This window comes from Brachyhypopomus gauderio, unplaced genomic scaffold (genome assembly GCF_052324685.1).
Source record: "Brachyhypopomus gauderio isolate BG-103 unplaced genomic scaffold, BGAUD_0.2 sc111, whole genome shotgun sequence".
Taxonomy (NCBI): Eukaryota; Metazoa; Chordata; class Actinopteri; order Gymnotiformes; family Hypopomidae; genus Brachyhypopomus; species Brachyhypopomus gauderio.
In genome coordinates, this window is record NW_027506932.1 from 568,741 (window position 1) to 587,133 (window position 18,393).

Consider the following 18,393-nt stretch of genomic DNA (forward strand, 5'->3'; position numbering starts at 1 on the left):
TGGACACTGGCTTAACAGCAAATTATTTATTCACCCTCACTCGTCTGCAGTTGCGATTCACTTAGTGAAAGGTATCGCTAGTGTAATAGCTACCAGAGCATCCACATTTTTGTTGTCAATGTAGGCTTGGCTGGTAATTTAACCCAAAAAAGGGCCAGGGATCTCTTGCTTCTAAACAATAACCGAAGCTGTAGTCCAAAAAGTTGCTTTGCCATTCAGAAATGGTCTATTTTAATGTTGACATGTCTTAGATGCAGATGTCACAACAATGCAGTAAAGTAGAGCACTGTACATAGTTTTAGTCAAATAACATATAAAGGGCTCGTCCGGGATTTGAACCCGGGACCTCTCGCACCCAAAGCAAGAATCATACGCCTAGACCAACGAGCCTACTAGTTCAAGATTTGCTTTCTTATTTTGGCCTTTTGAGGCGTTTATTTTGGCTTTTTTTGGCTCTTTTGCCTAGTGCACAGTCTCAGTCTTGACTACACACATGAATGTATCAAGCCCTTATGCACAAATCAGTTGGCATTTGGGCTGAAAAGACAGTAACACAATTCAACTCCTGGAGACTGTACTTGAAAACGTAATATACCACACGTGCTAGGGAAAATACAGTCCCGGCTTGTCATGCTAATGTAAGAGCCAGATGTGCTAGATCTATGCTCTGTGGACACTGGCTTAACAGCAAATTATTTATTCACCCTCACTCGTCTGCAGTTGCGATTCACTTAGTGAAAGGTATCGCTAGTGTAATAGCTACCAGAGCATCCACATTTTTGTTGTCAATGTAGGCTTGGCTGGCAATTTAACCCAAAAAAGGGCCAGGGATCTCTTGCTTCTAAACAATAACCGAAGCTGTAGTCCAAAAAGTTGCTTTGCCATTCAGAAATGGTCTATTTTAATGTTGACATGTCTTAGATGCAGATGTCACAACAATGCAGTAAAGTAGAGCACTGTACATAGTTTTAGTCAAATAACATATAAAGGGCTCGTCCGGGATTTGAACCCGGGACCTCTCGCACCCAAAGCGAGAATCATACGCCTAGACCAACGAGCCTACTAGTTCAACATTTGATTTCTTATTTTGGCCTTTTGAGGCGTTTATTTTGGCTTTTTTGGCTCTTTTGCCTAGTGCACAGTCTCAGTCTTGACTACACACATGAATGTATCAAGCCCTTATGCACAAATCAGTTGGCATTTGGGCTGAAAAGACAGTCACACAATTCAACTCCTGGAGACTGTACTTGAAAACGTAATATACCACACGTGCTAGGGAAAGTACAGTCCCGCCTTGTCATGCTAATGTAAGAGCCAGATGTGCTAGATCTATGCTCTGTGGACACTGGCTTAACAGCAAATTATTTATTCACCCTCACTCGTCTGCAGTTGCGATTCACTTCGTGACAGGTATCGCTATTGTAATAGCTACCAGAGCATCCACATTTTTGTTGTCAATGTAGGCTTGGCTGGCAATTTAACCCAAAAAAGGGCCAGGGATCTCTCGCTTCTAAACAATAACAGAATAACCGAAGATGTAGTCCAACAAGCTGCTTTGCCATTCAGAAACGGTCTGTTTAAACGTTGACATGTCTTAGAAGCAGATGTCACAACAATGCAGTAAAGAAGAGCACTGTACATAATTTTAGTCAAATAACATATAAAGGGCTCGTCCGGGATTTGAACCCGGGACCTCTCACACCCGAAGCGAGAATCATACGACTAGACCAACGAGCCTTCTATTTCAAGATTTGATTTCTTATTTTGGCCTTTTGAGGCGTTTATTTAGGCTTTTTTGGCTCTTTTGCCTAGTGCACATTCTCAGTCTTGACTACACACATCTATGTATCACGCTTTTATGCACAAATCAGTTGGCATTTGGGCTGAAAAGACAGTAACACAATTCAACTCCTGGAGACTGTACTTGAAAACGTAATGTACCACACGTGCTAGGGAAAATACAGTCCCGTCTTGTCATGCTAATGTAAGAGCCAGATGTGCTAGATCTATGCTCTGTGGACACTGGCTTAACAGCAAATTATTTATTCACCCTCACTCGTCTGCAGTTGCGATTCACTTAGTGAAAGGTATCGCTAGTGTAATAGCTACCAGAGCATCCACATTTTTGTTGTCAATGTAGGCTTGGCTGGCAATTTAACCCAAAAAAGGGCCAGGGATCTCTTGCTTCTAAACAATAACCGAAGCTGTAGTCCAAAAAGTTGCTTTGCCATTCAGAAATGGTCTATTTTAATGTTGACATGTCTTAGATGCAGATGTCACAACAATGCAGTAAAGTAGAGCACTGTACATAGTTTTAGTCAAATAACATCTAAAGGGCTCATCCGGGATTTGAACCCGGGACCTCTCGCACCCAAAGCGAGAATCATACGCCTAGACCAACGAGCCTACTAGTTCAACATTTGCTTTCTTATTTTGGCCTTTTGAGGCGTTTATTTTGGATTTTTTTGGCTCTTTTGCCTAGTGCACAGTCTCAGTCTTGACTACACACATGAATGTATCAAGCCCTTATGCACAAATCAGTTGGCATTTGGGCTGAAAAGACAGTAACACAATTCAACTCCTGGAGACTGTACTTGAAAACGTAATATACCACACGTGCTAGGGAAAATACAGTCCCGGCTTGTCATGCTAATGTAAGAGCCAGATGTGCTAGATCTATGCTCTGTGGACACTGGCTTAACAGCAAATTATTTATTCACCCTCACTCGTCTGCAGTTGCGATTCACTTCGTGACAGGTATCGCTATTGTAATAGCTACCAGAGCATCCACATTTTTGTTGTCAATGTAGGCTTGGCTGGCAATTTAACCCAAAAAAGGGCCAGGGATCTCTCGCTTCTAAACAATAACAGAATAACCGAAGATGTAGTCCAACAAGCTGCTTTGCCATTCAGAAACGGTCTGTTTAAACGTTGACATGTCTTAGAAGCAGATGTCACAACAATGCAGTAAAGAAGAGCACTGTACATAATTTTAGTCAAATAACATACAAAGGGCTCGTCCGGGATTTGAACCCGGGACCTCTCACACCCGAAGCGAGAATCATACGACTAGACCAACGAGCCTACTAGTTCAAGATTTGATTTCTTATTTTGGCCTTTTGAGGCGTTTATTTAGGCTTTTTTGGCTCTTTTGCCTAGTGCACATTCTCAGTCTTGACTACACACATCTATGTATCACGCTTTTATGCACAAATCAGTTGGCATTTGGGCTGAAAAGACAGTAACACAATTCAACTCCTGGAGACTGTACTTGAAAACGTAATGTACCACACGTGCTAGGGAAAATACAGTCCCGTCTTGTCATGCTAATGTAAGAGCCAGATGTGCTAGATCTATGCTCTGTGGACACTGGCTTAACAGCAAATTATTTATTCACCCTCACTCGTCTGCAGTTGCGATTCACTTAGTGAAAGGTATCGCTAGTGTAATAGCTACCAGAGCATCCACATTTTTGTTGTCAATGTAGGCTTGGCTGGCAATTTAACCCAAAAAAGGGCCAGGGATCTCTTGCTTCTAAACAATAACCGAAGCTGTAGTCCAAAAAGTTGCTTTGCCATTCAGAAATGGTCTATTTTAATGTTGACATGTCTTAGATGCAGATGTCACAACAATGCAGTAAAGTAGAGCACTGTACATAGTTTTAGTCAAATAACATCTAAAGGGCTCGTCCGGGATTTGAACCCGGGACCTCTCGCACCCAAAGCGAGAATCATACGCCTAGACCAACGAGCCTACTAGTTCAACATTTGCTTTCTTATTTTGGCCTTTTGAGGCGTTTATTTTGGATTTTTTTGGCTCTTTTGCCTAGTGCACAGTCTCAGTCTTGACTACACACATGAATGTATCAAGCCCTTATGCACAAATCAGTTGGCATTTGGGCTGAAAAGACAGTAACACAATTCAACTCCTGGAGACTGTACTTGAAAACGTAATATACCACACGTGCTAGGGAAAATACAGTCCCGGCTTGTCATGCTAATGTAAGAGCCAGATGTGCTAGATCTATGCTCTGTGGACACTGGCTTAACAGCAAATTATTTATTCACCCTCACTCGTCTGCAGTTGCGATTCACTTCGTGACAGGTATCGCTATTGTAATAGCTACCAGAGCATCCACATTTTTGTTGTCAATGTAGGCTTGGCTGGCAATTTAACCCAAAAAAGGGCCAGGGATCTCTTGCTTCTAAACAATAACCGAAGCTGTAGTCCAAAAAGTTGCTTTGCCATTCAGAAATGGTCTATTTTAATGTTGACATGTCTTAGATGCAGATGTCACAACAATGCAGTAAAGTAGAGCACTGTACATAGTTTTAGTCAAATAACATATAAAGGGCTCGTCCGGGATTTGAACCCAGGACCTCTCGCACCCAAAGCGAGAATCATACGCCTAGAGCAACGAGCCAACTAGTTCAAGATTTGATTTCTTATTTTGGCCTTTTGAGGCGTTTATTTTGGCTTTTTTGGCTCTTTTGCCTAGTGCACAGTCTCAGTCTTGACTACACACATGAATGTATCAAGCCCTTATGCACAAATCAGTTGGCATTTGGGCTGAAAAGACAGTAACACAATTCAACTCCTGGAGACTGTACTTGAAAACGTAATATACCACACGTGCTAGGGAAAGTACAGTCCCGGCTTGTCATGCTAATGTAAGAGCCAGATGTGCTAGATCTATGCTCTGTGGACACTGGCTTAACAGCAAATTATTTATTCACCCTCACTCGTCTGCAGTTGCGATTCACTTCGTGACAGGTATCGCTATTGTAATAGCTACCAGAGCATCCACATTTTTGTTGTCAATGTAGGCTTGGCTGGCAATTTAACCCAAAAAAGGGCCAGGGATCTCTCGCTTCTAAACAATAACAGAATAACCGAAGATGTAGTCCAACAAGCTGCTTTGCCATTCAGAAACGGTCTGTTTAAACGTTGACATGTCTTAGAAGCAGATGTCACAACAATGCAGTAAAGAAGAGCACTGTACATAATTTTAGTCAAATAACATATAAAGGGCTCGTCCGGGATTTGAACCCGGGACCTCTCACACCCGAAGCGAGAATCATACGACTAGACCAACGAGCCTATTAGTTCAAGATTTGATTTCTTATTTTGGCCTTTTGAGGCGTTTATTTAGGCTTTTTTGGCTCTTTTGCCTAGTGCACATTCTCAGTCTTGACTACACACATCTATGTATCACGCTTTTATGCACAAATCAGTTGGCATTTGGGCTGAAAAGACAGTAACACAATTCAACTCCTGAAGACTGTACTTGAAAACGTAATGTACCACACGTGCTAGGGAAAATACAGTCCCGGCTTGTCATGCTAATGTAAGAGCCAGATGTGCTAGATCTATGCTCTGTGGACACTGGCTTAACAGCAAATTATTTATTCACCCTCACTCGTCTGCAGTTGCGATTCACTTAGTGAAAGGTATCGCTAGTGTAATAGCTACCAGAGCATCCACATTTTTGTTGTCAATGTAGGCTTGGCTGGCAATTTAACCCAAAAAAGGGCCAGGGATCTCTTGCTTCTAAACAATAACCGAAGCTGTAGTCCAAAAAGTTGCTTTGCCATTCAGAAATGGTCTATTTTAATGTTGACATGTCTTAGATGCAGATGTCACAACAATGCAGTAAAGTAGAGCACTGTACATAGTTTTAGTCAAATAACATATAAAGGGCTCGTCCGGGATTTGAACCCAGGACCTCTCGCACCCAAAGCGAGAATCATACGCCTAGACCAACGAGCCTACTAGTTCAAGATTTGATTTCTTATTTTGGCCTTTTGAGGCGTTTATTTTGGCTTTTTTGGCTCTTTTGCCTAGTGCACAGTCTCAGTCTTGACTACACACATGAATGTATCAAGCCCTTATGCACAAATCAGTTGGCATTTGGGCTGAAAAGACAGTAACACAATTCAACTCCTGGAGACTGTACTTGAAAACGTAATATACCACACGTGCTAGGGAAAGTACAGTCCCGGCTTGTCATGCTAATGTAAGAGCCAGATGTGCTAGATCTATGCTCTGTGGACACTGGCTTAACAGCAAATTATTTATTCACCCTCACTCGTCTGCAGTTGCGATTCACTTCGTGACAGGTATCGCTATTGTAATAGCTACCAGAGCATCCACATTTTTGTTGTCAATGTAGGCTTGGCTGGCAATTTAACCCAAAAAAGGGCCAGGGATCTCTCGCTTCTAAACAATAACAGAATAACCGAAGATGTAGTCCAACAAGCTGCTTTGCCATTCAGAAACGGTCTGTTTAAACGTTGACATGTCTTAGAAGCAGATGTCACAACAATGCAGTAAAGAAGAGCACTGTACATAATTTTAGTCAAATAACATATAAAGGGCTCGTCCGGGATTTGAACCCGGGACCTCTCACACCCGAAGCGAGAATCATACGACTAGACCAACGAGCCTATTAGTTCAAGATTTGATTTCTTATTTTGGCCTTTTGAGGCGTTTATTTAGGCTTTTTTGGCTCTTTTGCCTAGTGCACATTCTCAGTCTTGACTACACACATCTATGTATCACGCTTTTATGCACAAATCAGTTGGCATTTGGGCTGAAAAGACAGTAACACAATTCAACTCCTGAAGACTGTACTTGAAAACGTAATGTACCACACGTGCTAGGGAAAATACAGTCCCGGCTTGTCATGCTAATGTAAGAGCCAGATGTGCTAGATCTATGCTCTGTGGACACTGGCTTAACAGCAAATTATTTATTCACCCTCACTCGTCTGCAGTTGCGATTCACTTAGTGAAAGGTATCGCTAGTGTAATAGCTACCAGAGCATCCACATTTTTGTTGTCAATGTAGGCTTGGCTGGCAATTTAACCCAAAAAAGGGCCAGGGATCTCTTGCTTCTAAACAATAACCGAAGCTGTAGTCCAAAAAGTTGCTTTGCCATTCAGAAATGGTCTATTTTAATGTTGACATGTCTTAGATGCAGATGTCACAACAATGCAGTAAAGTAGAGCACTGTACATAGTTTTAGTCAAATAACATATAAAGGGCTCGTCCGGGATTTGAACCCAGGACCTCTCGCACCCAAAGCGAGAATCATACGCCTAGACCAACGAGCCTACTAGTTCAAGATTTGATTTCTTATTTTGGCCTTTTGAGGCGTTTATTTTGGCTTTTTTGGCTCTTTTGCCTAGTGCACAGTCTCAGTCTTGACTACACACATGAATGTATCAAGCCCTTATGCACAAATCAGTTGGCATTTGGGCTGAAAAGACAGTAACACAATTCAACTCCTGGAGACTGTACTTGAAAACGTAATATACCACACGTGCTAGGGAAAGTACAGTCCCGCCTTGTCATGCTAATGTAAGAGCCAGATGTGCTAGATCTATGCTCTGTGGACACTGGCTTAACAGCAAATTATTTATTCACCCTCACTCGTCTGCAGTTGCGATTCACTTCGTGACAGGTATCGCTATTGTAATAGCTACCAGAGCATCCACATTTTTGTTGTCAATGTAGGCTTGGCTGGCAATTTAACCCAAAAAAGGGCCAGGGATCTCTCGCTTCTAAACAATAACAGAATAACCGAAGATGTAGTCCAACAAGCTGCTTTGCCATTCAGAAACGGTCTGTTTAAACGTTGACATGTCTTAGAAGCAGATGTCACAACAATGCAGTAAAGAAGAGCACTGTACATAATTTTAGTCAAATAACATATAAAGGGCTCGTCCGGGATTTGAACCCGGGACCTCTCACACCCGAAGCGAGAATCATACGACTAGACCAACGAGCCTATTAGTTCAAGATTTGATTTCTTATTTTGGCCTTTTGAGGCGTTTATTTAGGCTTTTTTGGCTCTTTTGCCTAGTGCACATTCTCAGTCTTGACTACACACATCTATGTATCACGCTTTTATGCACAAATCAGTTGGCATTTGGGCTGAAAAGACAGTAACACAATTCAACTCCTGAAGACTGTACTTGAAAACGTAATGTACCACACGTGCTAGGGAAAATACAGTCCCGGCTTGTCATGCTAATGTAAGAGCCAGATGTGCTAGATCTATGCTCTGTGGACACTGGCTTAACAGCAAATTATTTATTCACCCTCACTCGTCTGCAGTTGCGATTCACTTAGTGAAAGGTATCGCTAGTGTAATAGCTACCAGAGCATCCACATTTTTGTTGTCAATGTAGGCTTGGCTGGCAATTTAACCCAAAAAAGGGCCAGGGATCTCTTGCTTCTAAACAATAACCGAAGCTGTAGTCCAAAAAGTTGCTTTGCCATTCAGAAATGGTCTATTTTAATGTTGACATGTCTTAGATGCAGATGTCACAACAATGCAGTAAAGTAGAGCACTGTACATAGTTTTAGTCAAATAACATATAAAGGGCTCGTCCGGGATTTGAACCCGGGACCTCTCGCACCCAAAGCGAGAATCATACGCCTAGACCAACGAGCCTACTAGTTCGACATTTGATTTCTTATTTTGGCCTTTTGAGGCGTTTATTTTGGCTTTTTTGGCTCTTTTGCCTAGTGCACAGTCTCAGTCTTGACTACACACATGAATGTATCAAGCCCTTATGCACAAATCAGTTGGCATTTGGGCTGAAAAGACAGTAACACAATTCAACTCCTGGAGACTGTACTTGAAAACGTAATATACCACACGTGCTAGGGAAAGTACAGTCCCGGCTTGTCATGCTAATGTAAGAGCCAGATGTGCTAGATCTATGCTCTGTGGACACTGGCTTAACAGCAAATTATTTATTCACCCTCACTCGTCTGCAGTTGCGATTCACTTCGTGACAGGTATCGCTATTGTAATAGCTACCAGAGCATCCACATTTTTTTGTCAATGTAGGCTTGGCTGGCAATTTAACCCAAAAAAGGGCCAGGGATCTCTCGCTTCTAAACAATAACAGAATAACCGAAGATGTAGTCCAACAAGCTGCTTTGCCATTCAGAAACGGTCTGTTTAAACGTTGACATGTCTTAGAAGCAGATGTCACAACAATGCAGTAAAGAAGAGCACTGTACATAATTTTAGTCAAATAACATATAAAGGGCTCGTCCGGGATTTGAACCCGGGACCTCTCACACCCGAAGCGAGAATCATACGACTAGACCAACGAGCCTTCTGTTTCAAGATTTGATTTCTTATTTTGGCCTTTTGAGGCGTTTATTTAGGCTTTTTTGGCTCTTTTGCCTAGTGCACATTCTCAGTCTTGACTACACACATCTATGTATCACGCTTTTATGCACAAATCAGTTGGCATTTGGGCTGAAAAGACAGTAACACAATTCAACTCCTGAAGACTGTACTTGAAAACGTAATGTACCACACGTGCTAGGGAAAATACAGTCCCGGCTTGTCATGCTAATGTAAGAGCCAGATGTGCTAGATCTATGCTCTGTGGACACTGGCTTAACAGCAAATTATTTATTCACCCTCACTCGTCTGCAGTTGCGATTCACTTAGTGAAAGGTATCGCTAGTGTAATAGCTACCAGAGCATCCACATTTTTGTTGTCAATGTAGGCTTGGCTGGTAATTTAACCCAAAAAAGGGCCAGGGATCTCTTGCTTCTAAACAATAACCGAAGCTGTAGTCCAAAAAGTTGCTTTGCCATTCAGAAATGGTCTATTTTAATGTTGACATGTCTTAGATGCAGATGTCACAACAATGCAGTAAAGTAGAGCACTGTACATAGTTTTAGTCAAATAACATATAAAGGGCTCGTCCGGGATTTGAACCCGGGACCTCTCGCACCCAAAGCAAGAATCATACGCCTAGACCAACGAGCCTACTAGTTCAAGATTTGCTTTCTTATTTTGGCCTTTTGAGGCGTTTATTTTGGCTTTTTTTGGCTCTTTTGCCTAGTGCACAGTCTCAGTCTTGACTACACACATGAATGTATCAAGCCCTTATGCACAAATCAGTTGGCATTTGGGCTGAAAAGACAGTAACACAATTCAACTCCTGGAGACTGTACTTGAAAACGTAATATACCACACGTGCTAGGGAAAATACAGTCCCGGCTTGTCATGCTAATGTAAGAGCCAGATGTGCTAGATCTATGCTCTGTGGACACTGGCTTAACAGCAAATTATTTATTCACCCTCACTCGTCTGCAGTTGCGATTCACTTAGTGAAAGGTATCGCTAGTGTAATAGCTACCAGAGCATCCACATTTTTGTTGTCAATGTAGGCTTGGCTGGCAATTTAACCCAAAAAAGGGCCAGGGATCTCTTGCTTCTAAACAATAACCGAAGCTGTAGTCCAAAAAGTTGCTTTGCCATTCAGAAATGGTCTATTTTAATGTTGACATGTCTTAGATGCAGATGTCACAACAATGCAGTAAAGTAGAGCACTGTACATAGTTTTAGTCAAATAACATATAAAGGGCTCGTCCGGGATTTGAACCCGGGACCTCTCGCACCCAAAGCGAGAATCATACGCCTAGACCAACGAGCCTACTAGTTCAACATTTGATTTCTTATTTTGGCCTTTTGAGGCGTTTATTTTGGCTTTTTTGGCTCTTTTGCCTAGTGCACAGTCTCAGTCTTGACTACACACATGAATGTATCAAGCCCTTATGCACAAATCAGTTGGCATTTGGGCTGAAAAGACAGTCACACAATTCAACTCCTGGAGACTGTACTTGAAAACGTAATATACCACACGTGCTAGGGAAAGTACAGTCCCGCCTTGTCATGCTAATGTAAGAGCCAGATGTGCTAGATCTATGCTCTGTGGACACTGGCTTAACAGCAAATTATTTATTCACCCTCACTCGTCTGCAGTTGCGATTCACTTCGTGACAGGTATCGCTATTGTAATAGCTACCAGAGCATCCACATTTTTGTTGTCAATGTAGGCTTGGCTGGCAATTTAACCCAAAAAAGGGCCAGGGATCTCTCGCTTCTAAACAATAACAGAATAACCGAAGATGTAGTCCAACAAGCTGCTTTGCCATTCAGAAACGGTCTGTTTAAACGTTGACATGTCTTAGAAGCAGATGTCACAACAATGCAGTAAAGAAGAGCACTGTACATAATTTTAGTCAAATAACATATAAAGGGCTCGTCCGGGATTTGAACCCGGGACCTCTCACACCCGAAGCGAGAATCATACGACTAGACCAACGAGCCTTCTATTTCAAGATTTGATTTCTTATTTTGGCCTTTTGAGGCGTTTATTTAGGCTTTTTTGGCTCTTTTGCCTAGTGCACATTCTCAGTCTTGACTACACACATCTATGTATCACGCTTTTATGCACAAATCAGTTGGCATTTGGGCTGAAAAGACAGTAACACAATTCAACTCCTGGAGACTGTACTTGAAAACGTAATGTACCACACGTGCTAGGGAAAATACAGTCCCGTCTTGTCATGCTAATGTAAGAGCCAGATGTGCTAGATCTATGCTCTGTGGACACTGGCTTAACAGCAAATTATTTATTCACCCTCACTCGTCTGCAGTTGCGATTCACTTAGTGAAAGGTATCGCTAGTGTAATAGCTACCAGAGCATCCACATTTTTGTTGTCAATGTAGGCTTGGCTGGCAATTTAACCCAAAAAAGGGCCAGGGATCTCTTGCTTCTAAACAATAACCGAAGCTGTAGTCCAAAAAGTTGCTTTGCCATTCAGAAATGGTCTATTTTAATGTTGACATGTCTTAGATGCAGATGTCACAACAATGCAGTAAAGTAGAGCACTGTACATAGTTTTAGTCAAATAACATCTAAAGGGCTCGTCCGGGATTTGAACCCGGGACCTCTCGCACCCAAAGCGAGAATCATACGCCTAGACCAACGAGCCTACTAGTTCAACATTTGCTTTCTTATTTTGGCCTTTTGAGGCGTTTATTTTGGATTTTTTTGGCTCTTTTGCCTAGTGCACAGTCTCAGTCTTGACTACACACATGAATGTATCAAGCCCTTATGCACAAATCAGTTGGCATTTGGGCTGAAAAGACAGTAACACAATTCAACTCCTGGAGACTGTACTTGAAAACGTAATATACCACACGTGCTAGGGAAAATACAGTCCCGGCTTGTCATGCTAATGTAAGAGCCAGATGTGCTAGATCTATGCTCTGTGGACACTGGCTTAACAGCAAATTATTTATTCACCCTCACTCGTCTGCAGTTGCGATTCACTTCGTGACAGGTATCGCTATTGTAATAGCTACCAGAGCATCCACATTTTTGTTGTCAATGTAGGCTTGGCTGGCAATTTAACCCAAAAAAGGGCCAGGGATCTCTCGCTTCTAAACAATAACAGAATAACCGAAGATGTAGTCCAACAAGCTGCTTTGCCATTCAGAAACGGTCTGTTTAAACGTTGACATGTCTTAGAAGCAGATGTCACAACAATGCAGTAAAGAAGAGCACTGTACATAATTTTAGTCAAATAACATACAAAGGGCTCGTCCGGGATTTGAACCCGGGACCTCTCACACCCGAAGCGAGAATCATACGACTAGACCAACGAGCCTACTAGTTCAAGATTTGATTTCTTATTTTGGCCTTTTGAGGCGTTTATTTAGGCTTTTTTGGCTCTTTTGCCTAGTGCACATTCTCAGTCTTGACTACACACATCTATGTATCACGCTTTTATGCACAAATCAGTTGGCATTTGGGCTGAAAAGACAGTAACACAATTCAACTCCTGGAGACTGTACTTGAAAACGTAATGTACCACACGTGCTAGGGAAAATACAGTCCCGTCTTGTCATGCTAATGTAAGAGCCAGATGTGCTAGATCTATGCTCTGTGGACACTGGCTTAACAGCAAATTATTTATTCACCCTCACTCGTCTGCAGTTGCGATTCACTTAGTGAAAGGTATCGCTAGTGTAATAGCTACCAGAGCATCCACATTTTTGTTGTCAATGTAGGCTTGGCTGGCAATTTAACCCAAAAAAGGGCCAGGGATCTCTTGCTTCTAAACAATAACCGAAGCTGTAGTCCAAAAAGTTGCTTTGCCATTCAGAAATGGTCTATTTTAATGTTGACATGTCTTAGATGCAGATGTCACAACAATGCAGTAAAGTAGAGCACTGTACATAGTTTTAGTCAAATAACATCTAAAGGGCTCGTCCGGGATTTGAACCCGGGACCTCTCGCACCCAAAGCGAGAATCATACGCCTAGACCAACGAGCCTACTAGTTCAACATTTGCTTTCTTATTTTGGCCTTTTGAGGCGTTTATTTTGGATTTTTTTGGCTCTTTTGCCTAGTGCACAGTCTCAGTCTTGACTACACACATGAATGTATCAAGCCCTTATGCACAAATCAGTTGGCATTTGGGCTGAAAAGACAGTAACACAATTCAACTCCTGGAGACTGTACTTGAAAACGTAATATACCACACGTGCTAGGGAAAATACAGTCCCGGCTTGTCATGCTAATGTAAGAGCCAGATGTGCTAGATCTATGCTCTGTGGACACTGGCTTAACAGCAAATTATTTATTCACCCTCACTCGTCTGCAGTTGCGATTCACTTCGTGACAGGTATCGCTATTGTAATAGCTACCAGAGCATCCACATTTTTGTTGTCAATGTAGGCTTGGCTGGCAATTTAACCCAAAAAAGGGCCAGGGATCTCTTGCTTCTAAACAATAACCGAAGCTGTAGTCCAAAAAGTTGCTTTGCCATTCAGAAATGGTCTATTTTAATGTTGACATGTCTTAGATGCAGATGTCACAACAATGCAGTAAAGTAGAGCACTGTACATAGTTTTAGTCAAATAACATATAAAGGGCTCGTCCGGGATTTGAACCCAGGACCTCTCGCACCCAAAGCGAGAATCATACGCCTAGAGCAACGAGCCAACTAGTTCAAGATTTGATTTCTTATTTTGGCCTTTTGAGGCGTTTATTTTGGCTTTTTTGGCTCTTTTGCCTAGTGCACAGTCTCAGTCTTGACTACACACATGAATGTATCAAGCCCTTATGCACAAATCAGTTGGCATTTGGGCTGAAAAGACAGTAACACAATTCAACTCCTGGAGACTGTACTTGAAAACGTAATATACTACACGTGCTAGGGAAAATACAGTCCCGGCTTGTCATGCTAATGTAAGAGCCAGATGTGCTAGATCTATGCTCTGTGGACACTGGCTTAACAGCAAATTATTTATTCACCCTCACTCGTCTGCAGTTGCGATTCACTTCGTGACAGGTATCGCTATTGTAATAGCTACCAGAGCATCCACATTTTTGTTGTCAATGTAGGCTTGGCTGGCAATTTAACCCAAAAAAGGGCCAGGGATCTCTCGCTTCTAAACAATAACAGAATAACCGAAGATGTAGTCCAACAAGCTGCTTTGCCATTCAGAAACGGTCTGTTTAAACGTTGACATGTCTTAGAAGCAGATGTCACAACAATGCAGTAAAGAAGAGCACTGTACATAATTTTAGTCAAATAACATACAAAGGGCTCGTCCGGGATTTGAACCCGGGACCTCTCACACCCGAAGCGAGAATCATACGACTAGACCAACGAGCCTACTAGTTCAAGATTTGATTTCTTATTTTGGCCTTTTGAGGCGTTTATTTAGGCTTTTTTGGCTCTTTTGCCTAGTGCACATTCTCAGTCTTGACTACACACATCTATGTATCACGCTTTTATGCACAAATCAGTTGGCATTTGGGCTGAAAAGACAGTAACACAATTCAACTCCTGGAGACTGTACTTGAAAACGTAATGTACCACACGTGCTAGGGAAAATACAGTCCCGTCTTGTCATGCTAATGTAAGAGCCAGATGTGCTAGATCTATGCTCTGTGGACACTGGCTTAACAGCAAATTATTTATTCACCCTCACTCGTCTGCAGTTGCGATTCACTTAGTGAAAGGTATCGCTAGTGTAATAGCTACCAGAGCATCCACATTTTTGTTGTCAATGTAGGCTTGGCTGGCAATTTAACCCAAAAAAGGGCCAGGGATCTCTTGCTTCTAAACAATAACCGAAGCTGTAGTCCAAAAAGTTGCTTTGCCATTCAGAAATGGTCTATTTTAATGTTGACATGTCTTAGATGCAGATGTCACAACAATGCAGTAAAGTAGAGCACTGTACATAGTTTTAGTCAAATAACATCTAAAGGGCTCGTCCGGGATTTGAACCCGGGACCTCTCGCACCCAAAGCGAGAATCATACGCCTAGACCAACGAGCCTACTAGTTCAACATTTGCTTTCTTATTTTGGCCTTTTGAGGCGTTTATTTTGGATTTTTTTGGCTCTTTTGCCTAGTGCACAGTCTCAGTCTTGACTACACACATGAATGTATCAAGCCCTTATGCACAAATCAGTTGGCATTTGGGCTGAAAAGACAGTAACACAATTCAACTCCTGGAGACTGTACTTGAAAACGTAATATACCACACGTGCTAGGGAAAATACAGTCCCGGCTTGTCATGCTAATGTAAGAGCCAGATGTGCTAGATCTATGCTCTGTGGACACTGGCTTAACAGCAAATTATTTATTCACCCTCACTCGTCTGCAGTTGCGATTCACTTCGTGACAGGTATCGCTATTGTAATAGCTACCAGAGCATCCACATTTTTGTTGTCAATGTAGGCTTGGCTGGCAATTTAACCCAAAAAAGGGCCAGGGATCTCTCGCTTCTAAACAATAACAGAATAACCGAAGATGTAGTCCAACAAGCTGCTTTGCCATTCAGAAACGGTCTGTTTAAACGTTGACATGTCTTAGAAGCAGATGTCACAACAATGCAGTAAAGAAGAGCACTGTACATAATTTTAGTCAAATAACATACAAAGGGCTCGTCCGGGATTTGAACCCGGGACCTCTCACACCCGAAGCGAGAATCATACGACTAGACCAACGAGCCTACTAGTTCAAGATTTGATTTCTTATTTTGGCCTTTTGAGGCGTTTATTTAGGCTTTTTTGGCTCTTTTGCCTAGTGCACATTCTCAGTCTTGACTACACACATCTATGTATCACGCTTTTATGCACAAATCAGTTGGCATTTGGGCTGAAAAGACAGTAACACAATTCAACTCCTGGAGACTGTACTTGAAAACGTAATGTACCACACGTGCTAGGGAAAATACAGTCCCGTCTTGTCATGCTAATGTAAGAGCCAGATGTGCTAGATCTATGCTCTGTGGACACTGGCTTAACAGCAAATTATTTATTCACCCTCACTCGTCTGCAGTTGCGATTCACTTAGTGAAAGGTATCGCTAGTGTAATAGCTACCAGAGCATCCACATTTTTGTTGTCAATGTAGGCTTGGCTGGCAATTTAACCCAAAAAAGGGCCAGGGATCTCTTGCTTCTAAACAATAACCGAAGCTGTAGTCCAAAAAGTTGCTTTGCCATTCAGAAATGGTCTATTTTAATGTTGACATGTCTTAGATGCAGATGTCACAACAATGCAGTAAAGTAGAGCACTGTACATAGTTTTAGTCAAATAACATCTAAAGGGCTCGTCCGGGATTTGAACCCGGGACCTCTCGCACCCAAAGCGAGAATCATACGCCTAGACCAACGAGCCTACTAGTTCAACATTTGCTTTCTTATTTTGGCCTTTTGAGGCGTTTATTTTGGATTTTTTTGGCTCTTTTGCCTAGTGCACAGTCTCAGTCTTGACTACACACATGAATGTATCAAGCCCTTATGCACAAATCAGTTGGCATTTGGGCTGAAAAGACAGTAACACAATTCAACTCCTGGAGACTGTACTTGAAAACGTAATATACCACACGTGCTAGGGAAAGTACAGTCCCGGCTTGTCATGCTAATGTAAGAGCCAGATGTGCTAGATCTATGCTCTGTGGACACTGGCTTAACAGCAAATTATTTATTCACCCTCACTCGTCTGCAGTTGCGATTCACTTCGTGACAGGTATCGCTATTGTAATAGCTACCAGAGCATCCACATTTTTGTTGTCAATGTAGGCTTGGCTGGCAATTTAACCCAAAAAAGGGCCAGGGATCTCTCGCTTCTAAACAATAACAGAATAACCGAAGATGTAGTCCAACAAGCTGCTTTGCCATTCAGAAACGGTCTGTTTAAACGTTGACATGTCTTAGAAGCAGATGTCACAACAATGCAGTAAAGAAGAGCACTGTACATAATTTTAGTCAAATAACATATAAAGGGCTCGTCCGGGATTTGAACCCGGGACCTCTCACACCCGAAGCGAGAATCATACGACTAGACCAACGAGCCTTCTATTTCAAGATTTGATTTCTTATTTTGGCCTTTTGAGGCGTTTATTTAGGCTTTTTTGGCTCTTTTGCCTAGTGCACATTCTCAGTCTTGACTACACACATCTATGTATCACGCTTTTATGCACAAATCAGTTGGTATTTGGGCTGAAAAGACAGTAACACAATTCAACTCCTGAAGACTGTACTTGAAAACGTAATGTACCACACGTGCTAGGGAAAATACAGTCCCGGCTTGTCATGCTAATGTAAGAGCCAGATGTGCTAGATCTATGCTCTGTGGACACTGGCTTAACAGCAAATTATTTATTCACCCTCACTCGTCTGCAGTTGCGATTCACTTAGTGAAAGGTATCGCTAGTGTAATAGCTACCAGAGCATCCACATTTTTGTTGTCAATGTAGGCTTGGCTGGCAATTTAACCCAAAAAAGGGCCAGGGATCTCTTGCTTCTAAACAATAACCGAAGCTGTAGTCCAAAAAGTTGCTTTGCCATTCAGAAATGGTCTATTTTAATGTTGACATGTCTTAGATGCAGATGTCACAACAATGCAGTAAAGTAGAGCACTGTACATAGTTTTAGTCAAATAACATCTAAAGGGCTCGTCCGGGATTTGAACCCGGGACCTCTCGCACCCAAAGCGAGAATCATACGCCTAGACCAACGAGCCTACTAGTTCAACATTTGCTTTCTTATTTTGGCCTTTTGAGGCGTTTATTTTGGATTTTTTTGGCTCTTTTGCCTAGTGCACAGTCTCAGTCTTGACTACACACATGAATGTATCAAGCCCTTATGCACAAATCAGTTGGCATTTGGGCTGAAAAGACAGTAACACAATTCAACTCCTGGAGACTGTACTTGAAAACGTAATATACCACACGTGCTAGGGAAAATACAGTCCCGGCTTGTCATGCTAATGTAAGAGCCAGATGTGCTAGATCTATGCTCTGTGGACACTGGCTTAACAGCAAATTATTTATTCACCCTCACTCGTCTGCAGTTGCGATTCACTTCGTGACAGGTATCGCTATTGTAATAGCTACCAGAGCATCCACATTTTTGTTGTCAATGTAGGCTTGGCTGGCAATTTAACCCAAAAAAGGGCCAGGGATCTCTCGCTTCTAAACAATAACAGAATAACCGAAGATGTAGTCCAACAAGCTGCTTTGCCATTCAGAAACGGT

At 42.1% G+C, this 18,393-nt stretch overlaps 25 non-coding genes across 25 annotated transcripts; all 25 read right to left on the minus strand.

The window, feature by feature from the left end:
• Positions 1-318: 318 nt before the first annotated feature.
• Positions 319-390, minus strand: trnap-ugg (transfer RNA proline (anticodon UGG)). The gene has a single exon. It is a non-coding gene; the product is annotated as a tRNA-Pro (tRNA).
• A 598-nt stretch (positions 391-988) lies between these two features.
• trnap-ugg (transfer RNA proline (anticodon UGG)) lies at positions 989-1,060 on the minus strand. Its single transcript has one exon. It is a non-coding gene; the product is annotated as a tRNA-Pro (tRNA).
• Positions 1,061-1,665: 605 nt separating this feature from the next.
• Positions 1,666-1,737, minus strand: trnap-cgg (transfer RNA proline (anticodon CGG)). Its single transcript has one exon. It is a non-coding gene; the product is annotated as a tRNA-Pro (tRNA).
• A 597-nt stretch (positions 1,738-2,334) lies between these two features.
• trnap-ugg (transfer RNA proline (anticodon UGG)) lies at positions 2,335-2,406 on the minus strand. The gene has a single exon. It is a non-coding gene; the product is annotated as a tRNA-Pro (tRNA).
• A 606-nt stretch (positions 2,407-3,012) lies between these two features.
• On the minus strand, positions 3,013-3,084 carry trnap-cgg (transfer RNA proline (anticodon CGG)). Its single transcript has one exon. It is a non-coding gene; the product is annotated as a tRNA-Pro (tRNA).
• Positions 3,085-3,681: 597 nt separating this feature from the next.
• trnap-ugg (transfer RNA proline (anticodon UGG)) lies at positions 3,682-3,753 on the minus strand. The gene has a single exon. It is a non-coding gene; the product is annotated as a tRNA-Pro (tRNA).
• A 1,275-nt stretch (positions 3,754-5,028) lies between these two features.
• Positions 5,029-5,100, minus strand: trnap-cgg (transfer RNA proline (anticodon CGG)). The gene has a single exon. It is a non-coding gene; the product is annotated as a tRNA-Pro (tRNA).
• A 597-nt stretch (positions 5,101-5,697) lies between these two features.
• trnap-ugg (transfer RNA proline (anticodon UGG)) lies at positions 5,698-5,769 on the minus strand. Its single transcript has one exon. It is a non-coding gene; the product is annotated as a tRNA-Pro (tRNA).
• A 605-nt stretch (positions 5,770-6,374) lies between these two features.
• trnap-cgg (transfer RNA proline (anticodon CGG)) lies at positions 6,375-6,446 on the minus strand. Its single transcript has one exon. It is a non-coding gene; the product is annotated as a tRNA-Pro (tRNA).
• Positions 6,447-7,043: 597 nt separating this feature from the next.
• On the minus strand, positions 7,044-7,115 carry trnap-ugg (transfer RNA proline (anticodon UGG)). The gene has a single exon. It is a non-coding gene; the product is annotated as a tRNA-Pro (tRNA).
• A 605-nt stretch (positions 7,116-7,720) lies between these two features.
• Positions 7,721-7,792, minus strand: trnap-cgg (transfer RNA proline (anticodon CGG)). The gene has a single exon. It is a non-coding gene; the product is annotated as a tRNA-Pro (tRNA).
• A 597-nt stretch (positions 7,793-8,389) lies between these two features.
• Positions 8,390-8,461, minus strand: trnap-ugg (transfer RNA proline (anticodon UGG)). The gene has a single exon. It is a non-coding gene; the product is annotated as a tRNA-Pro (tRNA).
• Positions 8,462-9,065: 604 nt separating this feature from the next.
• trnap-cgg (transfer RNA proline (anticodon CGG)) lies at positions 9,066-9,137 on the minus strand. The gene has a single exon. It is a non-coding gene; the product is annotated as a tRNA-Pro (tRNA).
• A 597-nt stretch (positions 9,138-9,734) lies between these two features.
• Positions 9,735-9,806, minus strand: trnap-ugg (transfer RNA proline (anticodon UGG)). The gene has a single exon. It is a non-coding gene; the product is annotated as a tRNA-Pro (tRNA).
• Positions 9,807-10,404: 598 nt separating this feature from the next.
• On the minus strand, positions 10,405-10,476 carry trnap-ugg (transfer RNA proline (anticodon UGG)). Its single transcript has one exon. It is a non-coding gene; the product is annotated as a tRNA-Pro (tRNA).
• Positions 10,477-11,081: 605 nt separating this feature from the next.
• On the minus strand, positions 11,082-11,153 carry trnap-cgg (transfer RNA proline (anticodon CGG)). Its single transcript has one exon. It is a non-coding gene; the product is annotated as a tRNA-Pro (tRNA).
• A 597-nt stretch (positions 11,154-11,750) lies between these two features.
• Positions 11,751-11,822, minus strand: trnap-ugg (transfer RNA proline (anticodon UGG)). The gene has a single exon. It is a non-coding gene; the product is annotated as a tRNA-Pro (tRNA).
• Positions 11,823-12,428: 606 nt separating this feature from the next.
• trnap-cgg (transfer RNA proline (anticodon CGG)) lies at positions 12,429-12,500 on the minus strand. The gene has a single exon. It is a non-coding gene; the product is annotated as a tRNA-Pro (tRNA).
• A 597-nt stretch (positions 12,501-13,097) lies between these two features.
• Positions 13,098-13,169, minus strand: trnap-ugg (transfer RNA proline (anticodon UGG)). Its single transcript has one exon. It is a non-coding gene; the product is annotated as a tRNA-Pro (tRNA).
• A 1,275-nt stretch (positions 13,170-14,444) lies between these two features.
• Positions 14,445-14,516, minus strand: trnap-cgg (transfer RNA proline (anticodon CGG)). Its single transcript has one exon. It is a non-coding gene; the product is annotated as a tRNA-Pro (tRNA).
• Positions 14,517-15,113: 597 nt separating this feature from the next.
• On the minus strand, positions 15,114-15,185 carry trnap-ugg (transfer RNA proline (anticodon UGG)). Its single transcript has one exon. It is a non-coding gene; the product is annotated as a tRNA-Pro (tRNA).
• A 606-nt stretch (positions 15,186-15,791) lies between these two features.
• On the minus strand, positions 15,792-15,863 carry trnap-cgg (transfer RNA proline (anticodon CGG)). Its single transcript has one exon. It is a non-coding gene; the product is annotated as a tRNA-Pro (tRNA).
• Positions 15,864-16,460: 597 nt separating this feature from the next.
• trnap-ugg (transfer RNA proline (anticodon UGG)) lies at positions 16,461-16,532 on the minus strand. The gene has a single exon. It is a non-coding gene; the product is annotated as a tRNA-Pro (tRNA).
• Positions 16,533-17,138: 606 nt separating this feature from the next.
• trnap-cgg (transfer RNA proline (anticodon CGG)) lies at positions 17,139-17,210 on the minus strand. Its single transcript has one exon. It is a non-coding gene; the product is annotated as a tRNA-Pro (tRNA).
• Positions 17,211-17,807: 597 nt separating this feature from the next.
• trnap-ugg (transfer RNA proline (anticodon UGG)) lies at positions 17,808-17,879 on the minus strand. Its single transcript has one exon. It is a non-coding gene; the product is annotated as a tRNA-Pro (tRNA).
• Between the last annotated feature and the right edge of the window lie 514 nt (positions 17,880-18,393).